The 17,436-nt window shown below is 44.5% G+C and overlaps 1 protein-coding gene across 1 annotated transcript in view; it reads right to left on the bottom strand.

The window, feature by feature from the left end:
• The window catches only part of rab27b (RAB27B, member RAS oncogene family), a 56,791-nt gene extending 43,756 nt beyond the window's left edge, over window positions 1-13,035 (bottom strand). The window contains exon 1 of the mRNA XM_015977065.3: window positions 12,573-13,035. The gene's annotated coding sequence lies outside the window, so the exon portion shown is untranslated. The remainder of the gene's footprint in view (window positions 1-12,572) is intronic.
• Window positions 13,036-17,436: the final 4,401 nt, after the last annotated feature.

Genomic DNA, 17,436 nt, shown 5'->3' with positions numbered 1-17,436 from the left:
AGAACAAACTCCGGGATGGACGCAGCCCTGCGACCAGCTGGAAAACGGCCACGGTTTCAGATGAATAATAATAACTGACAAGTGTTGAAGTTCCAGCGTGTTGGCGATGCACATGGATCGGTTCAGAGCAGATAAATAAAACACATTACTGGGAGGACCGTTGCTAGCAAGCGGTTAGCTTAGCCTGCTAACAGTGTCAGCATTATTTATTTGTTTTCAAAGCATTAAACTAAAGAACTCACCAGCTGTTCTACTGAATCCTGGGCCTGGAGGGCCAGCGGGTTTTAGTTTTAACTGCTTCAACACGCCTGATTTCAATCAGCAGGTGATTAACAGGCTTCTGCAGGGCCTGATGAGCTGCTGCAGGTGATTCAACCACTGAATCTTGTGTGTCGGAGCAGAGAAAGCCCAAAAACATACCTCCAGGACCAGGTCTGGACACCCCTGCACTAACAATCAAAACTCACCATTTACGTACCAAACGGGCTGATTTCTTCCTGGTTTTCCAGCTTCTCTGATTTAGCTTAATCAGTTTCTTTGAATGCATGAAGGCTCACACGTGCACAAAGGCTTACACGTGCATGCTCCCACGAGGGCATCACTGAGAATACCTTAGACACTTATTCATTATTGATAAGCTGCAATTAGCTTCTAATCTGCTGCTTCCTTCTATGGCTCTCACATAAATTCATCAGCAGACGTGCAAACACTTGGCTCGTGTTTGCCTTTAGTGCATCATGTCATCAACTCACAACTAAGGGATTTTTCAGGCCTTCTTAAACGCGTTTCCGTCTAAATGTTATAAAATCGATCAGCCTTGATCCTCGGGAATGACCCCACCTCAGTGAGTTTGTCTAAAATCTGAGGATTGTTGAAATAATGAACATTATCTGATATCAGCGCCTGCAGAGGACGTCTAATTCTGCTAATTATTACTTTTAATCAGCCAGAAAAATTAAAACGCATTCCAGTCCCTGAGTGCACACGCGCACACACACACTTGGGTCGCTTATGTGGGTGGCTCATTAAACTTCAAACTGTCTCTTGGAAGTAAAACATTTTTATTTTCTGTTCATTTCCGCTGCGTGGGGAAAAACTCGTTTCCATTTCTTCAGCAACGTTCTTCCATGACAAACATCTTCTTCCTCCCACGGCAACCCCCTCCCCCCCACTCAGAAAAGAGGGATGCTACTGAACCACAAAGGGTCAGAGGGGTTAGGTCGTTCTGGTGGGATGCTGGGGCGCCTCACCAGAACCAGAAATATTATCTTTCTATATTTAAAGATGTCTCGGAGAGGCTCTTCTGTTGCACATAAATCAACGATAGCAACGGTCATTAAACAGCTGCTCGGAGAAGCTCGTTCTGAGCAGACACAATCCAAGCATTTATGAGTGGGAATAAAAGAAGAGGGAGATGATTTATCGTCCACAACCTCGGCCATCATTATTGATCTGTCAGTGCTTCCAGGTCCACGCCTTATCCCCGGCTCGGGACCGTTTCAGCCTGATCTACAGCTGCTGTCGGACGGACCCAACGTCACTCTTACGCCTCCTCTGTCTAAAGAGCAGAAACGTGAGAGAACACGAGGCAGGAGCGCTGAACCGCGTTAGCAAGTATTAGCTATTGTTCAAACAAATCTGAGATAATCAGGCAAGGTCACAGAATTAATAAGTGAGGAACTTTTCTAGTAATTTATCATTTGAATAATTAAATCACAAAAAGTTCTAGCTAGCCCCATAAATAGTTGTTGGTTTTTGCTGTGATGGTTAAAAATGGAGAACGCCTCTCTGTCCTGTTCGCCCAGCTGTAAATGAGCCCGACTGACCAGCAGAGCGGAGCTAAACTTGTTAACCTCAATCTGTCGCAGCATCTTCATCCTGGAACCAGGAGACATCTCCAGATCCCACAAACAGCTCAGAACGAGGCGGCGGGTCCAATCTCTAATTTTCCTCTGGGATTAATAGAGCATCTTTGAACTGAATTGAATTGAATTGAATTGACGTAAAGATTAACTGTTAAAATAAAATCTCAGCTCAAAGCTGGCCTCATTCAAGATGTTTATGAGAAGATGAACATCTAGCTCTCGAACGTTGCTGCTTCGATAAAAGCCATTCCTTTTTTAACCTTTTGAACCCTGTAGGCCATCTTTTTTTTCTTGAAAAAAACGAGTATATCTCATAAACTACCAGTGTTGGGAAAGTTACTTTTAAAAAGTAATTAGTTATAGTTACCAATTAAATTGTCAAAACAGTAACTCCGTTACTAACTGAGTTAAAGGAGCCCAGAGAGATTGATTTGAAGTGGAGGCAGAGGCTGTATCAAGTGTAACATGATCTAACAAAAGATTTCTATACTGGTTGATGCAAAGAGCAATATTAATCACTGTTATCGCATATCGCAGGTTTTCCTAATATCGTGCATCCCTAATCACAAATCAGCAAAGGTAAGACAGACTGTATGCTGCTGACTGCTGAAAAACAGCTGTGTTGTTCTGTCTTTGATCGCGACTCCCTTTGTGAGTTTTCATGCTACAGAAATGAGACTTATATTGTTTGAAAGAAGAGAATTGTGGCTTTATTTTGAGTGGCTGACTGTCTGGATAGTATCGTAGTTTATTCTAGCCACTGTGTGTTTTCCTCAGGCTTTACTTGAAATGTGAAGTCAGCGTTTTTTTTACTTCTGGTTGATTTAAAGGCTCGTTGTGTGAATTAGGTGTTGCTGAGGTGGAAAACTATGTTTTGATTATTTAGACTAGCTTGTTCCTGTTATGCACGCAAGTAGTTTGCATATGGTGGTGAATATTATGCGTGCTTTTGGAACGACTTTGAGACCGGAAGTAATTCCAGACCCGATACTGGGTCCGTTGGGTTTAAGAGGTTAAAAATAAATAATTATTTAAATCAAATCAATTCAAAGATACTTTATTAATCCCAGAGGGAAATTAGAGTTTCAGTACACACAATTCAGAAATCAGACATACATGGGCAAGACACATGACAAGAACAACAAGAAAAGAACAAGAAGAAAAGGTGCACAATGTAAGAATGAAGTAAGAATGACATCCTGTGGTCAGATGTGGGTACTGCAGCCCATTTTCTAAACAAATGAGTCATTTTCTCACTCATGCTTTGTGAGCTTCATGGCTGTTACCAGTAACGGGTCAGCACCAGAAGATTCTAGACCACATGTGTCAGACAGAAGGCTCGCGGGCCACATCTGGCCCGTGGAGCATGTTTATGTGGCCCACGAGACAAATATAAAAAATGTATTAAAAGTGACCCGCTGACCGATTTTACAGCAAAGACTACAACTCCCATGATGCTTTGCGGCATTAGCACGGAGCCGAAGTGCCCCCTCTGTGTTTTTTCCAGCGTCTGCTGCCGGTGTCTGCAGCTCCGCTGTCTCGGACGAACTAAACACTCCTCTCACTCAGCGCAGAGTTCACTCAGCTGTTTTCTGACGTTGAAGCCCAGAAACGGAGATTCTAGCCGCTCAGTAATGTGTTCACGACTGAAAGAAAGTTTTCCAACTAACGTCCAGACAGAGCTGATATAGCTCCAGCGAACAGCGACACGCTCAAACCAGCATGACTCTGTGGTTGCTGCCATTGTGTTTTCTCCCCGACACACAACAACGCGGTCAAGCTGCTCAGACATGTTCATCAGCACAAACCTATGTGAGCACCTGTTGACATCTAATGTTGTCATTATAATGATGAAGATGAACAAAACAACAGGAGTCTCCTCCTCAGCTCAGATCAACCCCATGATGCAGGTATCTGGCTGGAACAGGTGAGCATCACAGTAAACCAGTGGAGCAAACTGAGCTTTAAATATGTTGGTTTTATGCTATTTTTCTGCTCCAAAACATGAAAGTTAACAGGTGAGATGTTGCATTTTCATTTAAGATAAAATGATATTTTATTTTGTTGTTGGCCCGTGAGAAAAGATTTAACCTACAGCAAACAGGAAGTGGAAAGGCTGCAGATGGATGAATAGACTAGAAAATCCCTTTATTGTTCCTCAGTGGGGAAAGCTAGACGTCACAGCAGCGATGACACGTATTACAGGAGAAAAAAGGAGAATAAAAACTAAGAAAAATGAATGAACAAGAAAACATAAATCCTGAATAGATTTTAAAAATGCTGATTATACCACAAGTAATGAATACCACTGATGCCTTTTATTTAAAATTGACTTGCTCGTGTGTAATTTGGTTATTCCACATTCAGTGTTAATGCAGAAATAAGTTTGTTTCCAAATTAAAAGGTTCAAAATTGCATTTATGTTGATAAAGAAAATGTGCAAATTTGCCGTCACTTTTTCAAAAAATATTAAGTTCGGCCCTCGACTCCGTCCCAGAGTTTCATTTCGGCCCAGTGTGAGTTTGAGTTTGACACCCGTGCTCTAGACCATGACCTAAGACGAGTCATACACAGTAAGTTGATAAGTAGATAAAGACATTAACTGTAATATCCAGTTATTGCTAATTGAAAAAGTAGCTTGAGACTTTTTTAGAGTCGACTATTTGCTTCCAATTCACCGTTACCATTGTTAGCTCAACATTAGCCTCTAGCCTGCTTCTGCCGACATTAGAGTGAACCATAAAAATGCTGAAAGACGTCAAAAGATGCCTGTAAATCAGAATGTAGCAAACAATTTTAAAGGTGTGGGACACTCATTTAATCAACACATTTGCAGTGGCCTCTAGTAGGCAAGGCAAGGCAGCTAATTTATAGAGCACTTTTCAAACACAGAGGCAACCCACTGCTTTACAATTAGCAGGACAAGATATGAAAACAACATAAAAACACAAATTAAAATACACAGATAGAAATACAGTTTAGACAAAGTTACAGGGCAGATTACAGTAGTAGTAGTGAAATAAATGCCCTTTAAGTCGTTGTCTGTGGAAAAAAAGCTCTGATGCTCCTGTTCCAGGTGACAGGATTTGGAGTTATATTTCCTGATATGTGGACGTCTCTCCTCTGATTGGCTAACAGCAACATGACTCTACCACTGATTCTGCTCTGCAACGTTGATGTTTTATCTTCACAAATAACACAAGCCTGGCGGAGTTCTGCTGTGTGGTGACAGTATGAAGTAGATCTGTCAGGATGTTCTAATCCTAGAGTTTCACCATGGCTGAGAGACTGGGTAGGCCTATCAGGATCTGCTCTGGAGTGGTTCTCCTCTTATCTTTCTGAGCGCTCCTTTTCTGTGGGCGTCTCCAAGTTTAGGTTCTCCACCACCTCCCTTACCCATGGTGTCCCACAAGGCTCTGTGCTGGGACCTCTGCTCTTCCTCCTCTGAGCAGAACCTCCCTGAACCGTCTACAGGTGGTTCAGAACGCCGGTGTTCGGCTTCTGACCAAGTCCTCCAAACACACCCACATCACCCCGCTCCTCCTCCAGCTTCATTGGCTGCCAGTCAACTTCAGGGTTCATTTCAAGGTCCTGGTTCTGGTCTATAGGGCCTTACATGGACAAGCACCATCTTACATTGGTAATCTTCTTAGTCCCTACACCCCCAGCACCACTCGAGTTCAGATCAGGTGGGCCGTTCCTCCCAATCACACCCCTCCAGGTCATGCTGTCGTTGCCCACGTGAGCATTGAAGTCCCCCAGCAGGACAATGGAGTCCCCTGATGGAGCACTATCTAGCACTCGTCCCAGGAACTCCAAGAAGGGCGGGTACTCTGAACTGATATTTGGCCCATAAGCACAAACAACAGTCAGGACCCGTTCCCCGACCCGAAGGCGCAGGGAAGCTACCCTGTCGTCCCCCGGGGTAAACCCCAACACACAGGCAGAGAGTATTGGGGCTAACAAAAAGCCAACCCCAGCCCTCCGCCTCTCACCCGGAGCAACTCCAACAAAGGAGAGTGTCCAACCCCTCTCAAGGACTTGGGTTCCAGATCCAATGCTATGTGTCGAGGTGAGTCCGACTATATCTAGCCGGTACCGCTCAACCTCTGCCACAAGCTCCTGCTCCTTCCCCGCCAGCGAGGTGACGTTCCATGTCCCAAAAACCAGTTTTCTTGTCCGGGGATAGGACCGCCAAGGCTCCCGCATTGGTCTGCCACCCGATCCACACTGCACCGGACCCTTCATGTTCCTCCTGTGGGTGGTGGGTCCACAGTTGGATGAGCCCATGTATCCGGTTCGGGCTGGGCCCAGCCGGGCCCCATGGGTGAAAGCCCGGCCACCAGGCGCTCGCTCACGGGCCCCAACCCCAGGCCTGGCTCCAGGGTGGGACCCCGGTAACCCTCCGGGCCGGGTACTCCGATCCTGTGAACCGTTCTTTGTCTCACCCTTCACCTAAGACCAATTTGTCATGGGAGACCCTACCAGGGGCACAAAGTGCCCCAGACAACATAGCTCCTAGGATCATTAGGGCACTCAAACTCCTCCACCACGATAAGGTGACGGTCCAAGGACGAGTGCTCCTGTAACAAGTGAGTTTCCCCACTGCAGGATGCATAAAGTCTATTCTATTCTATTATCAGAAATAATCATTAGAGGATGGTTTCAGTGAACCACACCTTTAATAAGCATCCTTTTTCTCAATTAGGTTGTTGTGAGATTGTTAGGAGCAAAAATGGAAATTTCACACTTGATTAAAGGAACATTATTAATTATTAACATTATTAAACATGCTGTGATGTTATCGAATCGAGATGCACCAGGAAGTGATTTTCTACTTCTAACTTCTTCTACCCCTGAAACGGTAGCACCAGAGCTTGTTTCCTATGCATCCATTCATTCGTTCATTCATTCATTCCAGCAGATTTAATGGAAAAACAAGTGAATGAGCCCTTTAAAGTTTATTTCCGCGGGACAGTCAGGAGCGTTTCCAGTTTCTAGGCTGAGCCGATGCCCGTTTCTGCTCTCCAACGTGGGTTTGCCGGCTAAATTACAAAATAATAAATAAAATCTGAATTTATTTGGTTCCATTTGGACACCGAGCATCAATTCAACCAGCTTCCTTCTGCCAAGTCATAACTAAAACCACCATCTCCAGACGGAACATCCTCTCCCAAGAGACAATCCTCCCGGTCAGCTTTAGGGAATCTTCTCCATGCAGGAATGCTCTGGTTCCTGCTGGCTGTGGTCAATAAGCAGCGGGACAAAAAGGGCAGGCGGGTTAGAGAGGTCCTACTGCTCAAAGGTCAGAGACATCATCAGAGCCAAACAGCTGACCTGAGACCAGCCTCAAAGCTACCGCTGGGTTTTTTAACTTTACCATGGCAACCACTGATCTATGGTCTGCAGGCCTGGACACGAGGAGGCTGGGTTATCCGGGTTACTGCCCAGGAGCAAACTCACACTTCCTTTCCAACAGGGAGATTAAAGGATGAAGAATCGGCGTCTCAGAATCATCTTCATCACTTTTGTGTTCTGTCAGAGGCGGCCCAGGAGTTAAAGTTCATCCCTGGTTCGCCTGAACGCATCGATGGTAAGGATTCGCTAAAATCCTCGTTTTATTCAAGCTTAAATCATCTGCTGTGGAGAAATGGTGGAACCTTAGTGGACCCTCACATCAGCTGGAAGATCAGAGCCGCTCCACAGGGAACGCTGTGGTGTAGCAAAGACGTTTTCCATCTTTATTTGGATTCTTAAAAAACCTTCAGGAATATTTAACAATTCCTGCAATTAAATAATAAATGCCAAGAAATTCTGTCTGGAAGGTTTGAGTTGAAGTTGTCTAAAGCTGCGGTTCTATTAGGACCCAGCAAGCGCCACTTGGTTCGGTGGAACGGTTCTTCGAGATTACCAGAAAACCGGGTCACTGCTTCTGTTTCAGTAACGTTCCAGCGTATCAAGCCGGGCTGTGACAGATCACCGCCCACTCGCGGTTCCTGGGTCATAATCATGACAGCAAGCTGAGTTTAGCTTTCCCGGGCAGGAAGTGAGCTCCAATCCAAAAGAGCAACAAAATAAAAGCTTCATCCAGACATGGAAAGTTACTGAAATTTTAAATGAATTTTTTTTTTGCCGATTCCATCGTTTCTATTAGGGATGTGTATTTTTGAAATTCTGGCGATACGATACATATCACGATACAGGGGAAATGATATGATATATAACGATATATTGCGATACATTCAGTCAGACGTTACAAGCAATTTTTTTTACTGAATTTATTGTAAGAATATTCAATAAACAGCCCAAGCTGATACGTAACATGTTTAACATGAGGTATCTGAACCATGATGGAGGGATTTACATTTCAGTGGTGGAAACAAAACCCGCTGCACACTGCTGCCAACTAGCGGGTGGCGATTGAATTGCGCAAAACGAAAAGAAAATACACAAACGTTTGCATGTAAATTTTTTCAGGAATTAGATACACAGCTTTTGAATATCGATGTAATAATCGCAGGAAAAAATATCACGATATATTGCCATATCGATATTTCTGATATACGGTTTTTGAATATCGATATAATAATGTTGGGAAAAATATCACGATATATTGCCATATTGATATTTTCTTACATCCCTAGTTTCTATGGTGATCTGGAGGAGAAACGGAAAATATCTGTCTCAGCGTCAATAAACTAAATGTTCACCAGTGACCTCAACAGCCATTTTTCTTTACTTTTTGATTTACGTGTAGACAAACGGTTCTGGTTAGCATCAGAGTTCTGGAACATCTTTAGACTTTTGTTTGTGATGAAGGAGAAGGTCTGACAGGAGCAGGAGGACCGGAGAGAGTAGAACATCCCCAGGGCTTTTCCTGGCTCAAACTGAGGCAGAGGTGGTACCATCCTGACCATGCACCAGCTAGGGTTGTCACGGTATGAAAATTTAACCTCACGGTTATTGTGACCAAAATTATCACGGTTTTCGGTATTATCGCGGTATTTTTTAAACGGTGTTGCATATGTTCAGAAAGCATTGATAGTCCTGTTCTACACAAACTGAAATAGTTCTGAAAAGGTTTAACAGTGTTTATTAAACCTAAAATAACACAAAGCCTTAGCAAAAGTGCAACTTTTCACAAGTAAAGGAACAAATAGCTTCTTTTTCTGGAACATGTTACAGTAGTCAGTGCAGGTTTAAATGATACAAATCCAAACATTCAAAACATAAACAATATGTAAACCAATCAAAGAAACACCACTTGTTTTCTCATATACTTGTTTTCTTCATATCAAAATGAAAATCTAAAACTCCAGTCCACACTTGACTTGAGCGCTGTACAAGTCAACCTTAAAAAAATATGTATTTAAAATAAACAGCCACTTTAAACAAATTACTAAAATAACTACTACACTATGTAATCAAATCCAAATGTTCAAGTATAAATGGCATTGAATAAGTAAACAAATCAATGACAAGGAACTAATTGTATATTTCTCTTCATCATCAACAAATAAGATGCTTCATCCAGCAACAGGGTGTCCGTGACACGGTTTAAATGCTGGCAGAGGACGCTGCGGCTGCAGTATATAGTGACTCGTTGTATTCTCCCTCAGCCAAAAGTCCTCACGTCATGCATTTAAGCTAAAATGCTAATGTTAACCTACCTTGCACTGGCTGTAGAGACGTGGGTGATGGTCACGCAGATGTGCCATTAGATTCGAAGTGTTGCTGCCTTCTGCAGACACTTGTTTCCTGCACGTTCTGCAAACGGGATAGCAGTCTTCTATTAACTGTCCCTCAGCATTTTTCAGAAATCCAAAATATGCCCATACTTCCGATTTAGTCTTCTTTGAGGGCTGATGGATGTCCTGGGCGCTGCCGTCTCCTCCTTCGGCCATTATTTCAGCTTCAAAGTTTTGGTGCCGTTGCAAACTAAAAAGTGCGTGTGCGCGCCGCGGGAACTTCAGCTGAAGCGACGGTGGCTGGTAAGGGTCACCGCGCCGAAACCGCGGCCACGGTAAACCCACCGAGATAATATAGTTTTTTTAAAAACTGGACGGTTATTTTTATTGTCAACCTTTTTACCGGGGTTTACCGCTATACCGGTTACCGTGACAACCCTAGCACCAGCACATGCTTACTCTGTGCATTCAACTTCCTCACTTTTTTAAAGGCAACATATGTTATCGTTAAGCTTCTGTTGATTAATAGAATATTCCATTTGACAACGTTTCAAGTGAAACAAAACTGGTTTGCTGCTAAAAAATATGAAATAAAACAACAAAATTACCAGGCTGAAATAACAGACTCTTATTATGAAAGGCTCAATAATATGCATTAGATTGGTGTTTAGTTCCTTTTTACCATCTGATATTTATAGTTAAAATATTTTTTAATATTTGACCTACATTTCAGTAACATTTTAGGTATGTATTAATAACACTCGTCTTAGTCTAAATGACAAATGTAAAATATAATGCATTTCATTAACATGCATTTGTGTTGGAAATGGTAATAACATTTAATTTCTGCTGCCAACAATGTAATGGCGGTATGTCTATTATGTACGGGTTGGCAATAATCCAGTTTAAATTATGTTCAAAGATAGAAGCGTTTGTGACTTATATACTACAACGGCCTGCCGCACTTCCTGCTCCTGTATGTGGAGCAGACGTGTAGCAGTAATGTGACTCGTATCTGCAGCGGTTCTGATCCGTAGCGCTGCAGGATGCAGAATAAACAGGACGGTGGGGACTTTTCATCCGCTTGTAGAGTTTAGTCTTTCTTAGTTTTACGATCATCGTGTTTTTCTGTGTGCCACTTGATCGCGAGACTGCTACCCGTTAGCTTTAGCATTAGCCAATCTGCGTGTAGCTGCACTTTTGATCCCAAACTTTGGACTGGTTCTGCCTTTGCTGGTTCCTTTATTTTCCTCCACTGTATCCAGATGACCACACTGTGCGCCAGTAAAAAGCATTTTCTTACACGTAACTTACTTTTGTTCAATAAAGTTCTGGGGAAAATAATAAATCAAACATGTTGCACCAGTGCTACGTTTAGAAATAGACACGCACAGACACCCCTGTACAGCCCTGCTCTGATATGGAAGAGCCTGGGGGAAAATCAGGACGTCACTAGCACCAACCATAGATATGTACCAACCAGCGAGAAAAACAGTTTTTGATCTTTTTCTGCAGAAGTTTTAGCGCTTTTCGGTGCACCGCTGCTGATACAGCGCCCCTATTGTGGGGCAACGCTGCAACTGCAGTTAAAATAACATCCATTTAGCTGGGGGCTGAGTGAAATCAGGCTGGGGCGGCACTAAATTTGCTGGAGGCGGCCGCCACGCTAATTTGAATGCAGGAAAAACCCTGATCCCTGAACCTGTTGTTGGAATTCCATTTTCAGATGAGAGACACTGTGGTTGAGTCCAAAACCAAACAGGCCCCACCAACTCCACCCAAGCAGCTAAATCATAACTTTTTATAGAACAAACTGAATCCTCTTAGCCGAGTCACCAAGCATCCGAGTGAATCGGTCGGATATTTTTAATTGGAGTTTATTTTACTGATCTGATTTTCCGTTTATGGAGGAGGTAATTAAGTCTTAATAACTCAGGCTTTAAAAACCTTGTGACTTTTTTCTGTTTAGCTAAATAAACTCAACACAAAAAGATTTTAAACAGTGATGCAACAAAGATTCTTAAAGGTGCAGTATGCAAGAATATAGTGAGAATTTTCCAGAGAGAAAATCCCAAAAGAGCCTGATGTTTAGATCATTAAGGAAGGAAGGTTATACTGAAACATATTTCATATCCAGCTGGCTGCTGAGATCTTCTCCTTTCAAAATAAAGGTAGGACGTAACGACTGTTAACCATCTATGAGTGGGGGGGGTGCCGTGTCTCCTGCGAGTTGATGCTGCAGCGCCCACTACTGCAACTTGATGATGGCCAGCAAAAAGCTCCAGAGTGGTTTAAAATGGTTGCAGTAACCACATTTTACCACAGGATGTCATGTTTACTTCATTTCTACATAATGCACCTTTAATATTAACAATCGTGATTACACTTATCGATAAATACTTATCGAGAATCGTTACACACATAAATATTCTGACTTCTTGGGCTGAATTTGGTTTCTGAGTCTTTTAAACTTTTTTCTGAATGTAAAAGATAAAAATCCAAATAAAGTGGTTTCTCACTGCTTATGTTTTGGTTCTGGTCCAAACATATCTGTTAGGACCGTTAGAACATGTTCTAGCAGAACTCTGAAAGTTCCTCAGCAGCACAAGGTCCCGTCTGAAGCTGGGTTTTCCTACTCTCACCTGGTTCCATGAAGTTACAGGTGGTTTTATTTACTAGAATCTCCAACTCAGAACCGGAAGTAGTCATTACGAACCGAACCCCGAACTTACTGATTTGGACAGAAACCTCCACCCCTTCCCGGTGTCAGTCTCCCACTCCGACCCGGGGTCTCGTGTCACATCCACACCCACGCGGTCTCCCCTGACGCGAAACACACACGCGCGCACTTTGCATGTGCGGCGGCTGAAGAGCGCTGAAAGATGCGGACTTTTCGCTGCAGCTGTACCGGTTCGGACAGAGCTATGACTCATCCTGGCACCGAGGCTGGACGCGACCCTCCGCATCAGCGAACCGAGCCGCCGAACCGCCCCAGAACCGCCTGGTGTTTTTACCTTACCTTTCTCTCTTTAACGAACTGAGTCAGATCTTCCTCCCAGCTGTTCGCTGCTGCTGCCCGCTCGGTTCGTCTCCTCCTCCGCCCAGAGGTCGCATCGCTCCCCGGTTCGGATGCACGACACCGGACCCGCGCAGAGTCACCTGCCAGCGACCGGCTGAGAGCTGAAAGGTTCGGTGTGTCTGCGGGGCGGGCTGGAACCTCCGAGAGTCCGGTGGGTCTGATGGATGTGGCTCCGTTTGCCGGGAGGGGGAAAGACGCCAGTGAGATGTTCAGGGACGACACGTAAAGTCGGACTTTCGAGCTTTAGAGAACGCAGCTTTCCTGTTTAGCATCATTCTTTCTTTGTTTTTTCGCCGCGGAAGAGTTGGAAGAGGACATAATGCGTTTGTTAGTTGGAGTTTGTTGTCAAGGTGTCTGATGAAAAATTCAAGGTATCATTAACTTAAAAAAACTAGGAATCAAGATGGCTGCCATTAGCTAATCAGCATTAGCAAACAAAGCAATGACTAAAAACTCACTTTAATAGATATGCAGCCAACATGTGTTGTGTAGTTCCGAGTCAGTCACAACACAAACTCACAGTGCTACGATATCTACGATAAACCTCTAAGCTGAGAAGCTTCCATTTTCAGGTGGAACCAAGCCCCCACAATCTGGGAATTTCATGAAGCCAACAGGGAAGTGGCAAAAACTGCAGTTCCACCCTCATCCGCTAGGAGCTGGCACCAAAACAGAGAAAAGTTCCTACTCTCCTATGAAAAATACCAATTTCACAGCAGAAATAAACATGTTTACAGCCTGGTTGAAAAAACATTTTAGGTTTACCTCATTTAATTAGCCTGGCCTGCCAGACTCGTCCTCTGTTTAATTCTGCACAGAGAATGAGTCTGGTAACTTGCAGGCAGAGCGGCACACGAGGGGCGGGACTAGCCAGCTCAAAAATAACCAATCAGAAACACGGAAATGCCGACTGTACTGCGCTACGCTGTAGTTTTTTAGCCGTAGTAAAAAAAAGGGCATCTGGCAACAGCGCAGACATATTTTATTTTTTTAGAATTAATGATTTTAGCACTTCTACTTGTGGTTTTACAGACACTCGAGTCATTTAGAACAGAGGAAAGAGATGCAGAGAACTCCGCTTCAGTCACCATGTTTGTGACAAACTCGGCATTGTGTGATGTATGCTACTCAGCTTTGATTGGCTGGATTAGAATTCTCAGGGGGCGGGGTTATTTGAATAGGAGAGTTCCCAAACCCTTTCTCTGTGCAGAATTAAACAGAGGAGGGGTCTGGCAGGCCAGGCTATCATTTACTGCCATTGACGACTAAAGTCGTCATCTTAAATACATCTGCTCGCTGCAATTTTTTTGTAACTCTTCTGTTTAAGTGTAGTGCTTAAAATTTGGAATACTTAATGAGCATCAGAGCCATGCCAGAGCTAGCGCTAGGAGCTAGCTCTGGGGAAAGGCCTCAGCCTGGGCTTTATGTTAATAAATGTTCGGCATTTTGACTCTGAACTTTAGTTGCGTTCTTTGTGTGTTTGTGTTTGGATGTTAATGATTGAATTATATGGACAAAGTTCCCTAAAGTCCCTTCTTAGCTTCTTGGGTTAGCTAAGTTAGCTAGTAGGTTTGTTTGTTCCACCATATCAGCTCCACCTCTTTTCCCATTTTTGGATTGTCTGGGCGTGACAAGACTTTTTGGAGTCCTTGGAGGGGGTGCTAGAGAGCACTCCTTCTGGTGAGGAAGCAGAAGCCGGGGCCTTTGGGTTGGGTTCTCCAATCTTTGGTGCTGAGGTCACTGAGGTGGTCAAAAAGCTCTTTAGTGGCAAGGCTCCAAGGGTGGATGAGATCCCCCCATGAGTGGTTCTCCTCTTATCTGCCTGAGCGTTCCTTCTCTGTGGCCGTCTCCAAATTTAGGTCTTCCACCACCTCCCTTACCCATGGTGTCCCACAAGGTTCTGTGCTGGGACCTCTACTCTTCCTTCTCTATCTGCTTCCTCTTCAACACATCCTGAGCTCCTTTAAAGGAATCTCCTACCATCTTTATGCAGATGACATCCAAGTGTACATCTCTTTTAAGCACCATGAGCTGTCTAAGCTGCAGCTATTACACACCTACTTAGACTCTATACGGAGCCCAAGTCACGCCCATCTACTTCCAGACCATGGTTCCTCAGAAGAACGAAAAAATGAATGCAAGTCAACGGGGCTAAAAATGCTATTTTCTAATTCCACTTGTTATGTGCCATAGATTTCACATATGATGTCCGTGATTTTTAAAGAAGCTTTTTGATACCAAGAACGCGCTTATTTTTGAATGTGGAAACGCTATTTTAGGTTTTGTGTGAAAATAATTCCAGGACTACAAATGCGCTTCATGAAAGTCACGTCATCGAACCGGACACAGAGAAAACTGAGGGAAAATGGCTGTAAGTTCAGTAAACTTCCCACAGGAGGAAAGAACCATAAATCTGGTCATGTGGTAAGTATCAGCTACGCTAGGGGGGAGGAGATTATGTGGTGACATCACAAATGCAACGTGTCAATGTCTTATGTGTAGTCATGCTAATTACGAACTTTTACAAGCTGATAAATCTCAAAGTACATGACTGGCGTGGTCGAAACACAAATCATTAAATTGCTGTACAACATGTGTGTGGTCCAGGGCGGAGCCTTGTTGACTTGCATTCATTTTTTTGTTCTTCCAGGGATCCATGAGCCAACCGGAAAGGAAGGAGACTTAGGCTCCCTATTAAAACCTGGATGGTGGGAACTTTCTACAGCTGAATGAAGATAAGACTGAGATCCTCATTTGTGCCCCAGACAAGCTGGTTCCCAAAGTCAGAGACTCTCTTGGTCAGCTTGCTTCTCACACCAAACCTTCTGTCTTGGCGTGGCCTTTGACCCAGCTCTCACCCTGGATTCTCATGTCAGTTCTCTTGTTCGCTCTTCCTTCTTCCATCTCAGGAACGTTGCTAAGCTGAGTCCCATTCTGTCCCGCTCTGAACTTGAGACAGTTCTCCACACCTTCATCTCCTCACGCTTAGACTACTGTAACTCTCTTTCCACGTGTCTGAGCAGAACCTTCCTGAACCGTCTACAGGTGGTTCAGAATGCCTGTGCTCGGCTTCTGACCAAGTCCTCCAAACACACCCACATCACCCCGCTTCTCCTCCAGCTTCACTGGCTGCCAGTCAACTTCAGGGTTCATTTCAAGATCCTGGTTCTGGTCTATAGGGCCTTACATGGACAAGCACCATCTTACATTGGTGATCTTCTTAGTCCCTACACCCCCAGCAGGTCCCTGAGGTCCAGTGATCAAAGCCTACTGGTTGTGCAGCACCAGGCTAAAGGTCAAAGGTGACAGATCATTTGCTGCTGTGGCCCCCAGACTCTGGACCTCTCTCCCCCTGAGCCTGAGATCAGTGGACTCAGTGGTCTCCTTTAAAAAACAGCTGAAGACTCACTTGTTCAGGTGTTGGTGGGACCTTCATCACCCTCCCCTTGTTCTGCTCTTTCTACCTATTCTGACTTTCCCGGGATCCACTGATTTCGCTCTTATTCATTTTCTCTCTCCCATTATTTACATTTTTTAATCACATTTTTTTATTTTTTCTCATTTAAATATATTTAAAAAAATTATCTTTTAAATTTTTATTTTTGTGAAGCACCTCATGATTTTTATATTGAGAGGTTTTATATAAAAGATTGTTTTCTTTCTTTCTGTAAAGGGGAACCGGCCGCAGGGTGTGTTCCAACTACAGGGATCACACTCCTGAGCCTCCCTGGTAAGGTCTATTCAGGGGTTCTGGAGAGGAGGGTCTGGCAAATTATCGAACCTTGGATTCAGGAGGAACAATATGGTTTTCGTCCTGGACCAGCTCTATACCCTTAGGGGGGTCCTGGAGGGTGTGTGGGAGTTTGCCCAACCAGTCTACGTGTTTTGTGGATTTGGAGAAGGTGTTCGGCCGCATCCCTTGGGGGCCCTGTGGGGGGTATTCCAGGAGTATGTGGTACAGGGCCCTCTGATGTGGACTGTTAGGTCCCTGTATGACCGGTGTCAGAGCTTGGTCCGCATTGCCGGCAGTAAGTCAAACTTGTTCCCAGTGAGAGTTGGACTCCGCCAAGGCTGCCCTTTGTCACCGATTCTGTTCATAACCTTTATGGACAGGATTTCTAGGTGCAGCCAAGGTGTGGAGGGCATTCATTTTGGTGGCCTGAGGATCAGGTCTCTGCTTTTTGCAGATGATGTGGTCCTGTTGGCTTCATCAGAACGTGATCTTCAGCTTTCGCTGGAGCGGTTCGCAGCCGAGTGTGAAGCAGCTGGGATGAGAATCAGCTCCTCTAAATCTGAGACCATGGTCTTGATTTGGAAACGGGTAGAATGCCTTCTCCGGGTCAGGGATGAGGTTCTGCCCCAAGTGGAGGAGTTTAAGTATCTCGGGGTCTTGTTCACGAGTGAGGGAAAGATGGAGCATGAGATCGATAGGCGGATTGGTGCTGCATCTGCAGTGATGTGGGCGTTGTACCGGTCTGTCGTGGTGAAGAGAGAGCTGAGTCAGAAGGCGAAGCTCTCGATTTACCGGTGGATCTACGTTCCTACCCTCACCTATGGTCATGAGCTTTGGGTAGTGACCGGAAGAAGGAGATCGCGGATACAAGCGGCCGAAATGAGTTTTTTTCAGAGGGTAGCTGGGGTGAGAAGCCATCAGGAGGGGCTTGGAGTAGACCCGCTGCTCCTCCACATCGAGAGAAGCCAGATGAAGTGACTTGGGCATCCTGGACGCCTCCCTGGTGAGGTTTTTTGGGCACGTCCAACACCCGGACCCAAGAAAGACCCAGGACACGCTTGAGGGACTATG

This window comes from Nothobranchius furzeri, chromosome 6 (assembly GCF_043380555.1).
Source record: "Nothobranchius furzeri strain GRZ-AD chromosome 6, NfurGRZ-RIMD1, whole genome shotgun sequence".
Classification (NCBI taxonomy): domain Eukaryota; kingdom Metazoa; phylum Chordata; class Actinopteri; order Cyprinodontiformes; family Nothobranchiidae; genus Nothobranchius; species Nothobranchius furzeri.
This window is presented reverse-complemented; position numbering and strand designations above follow the sequence as displayed.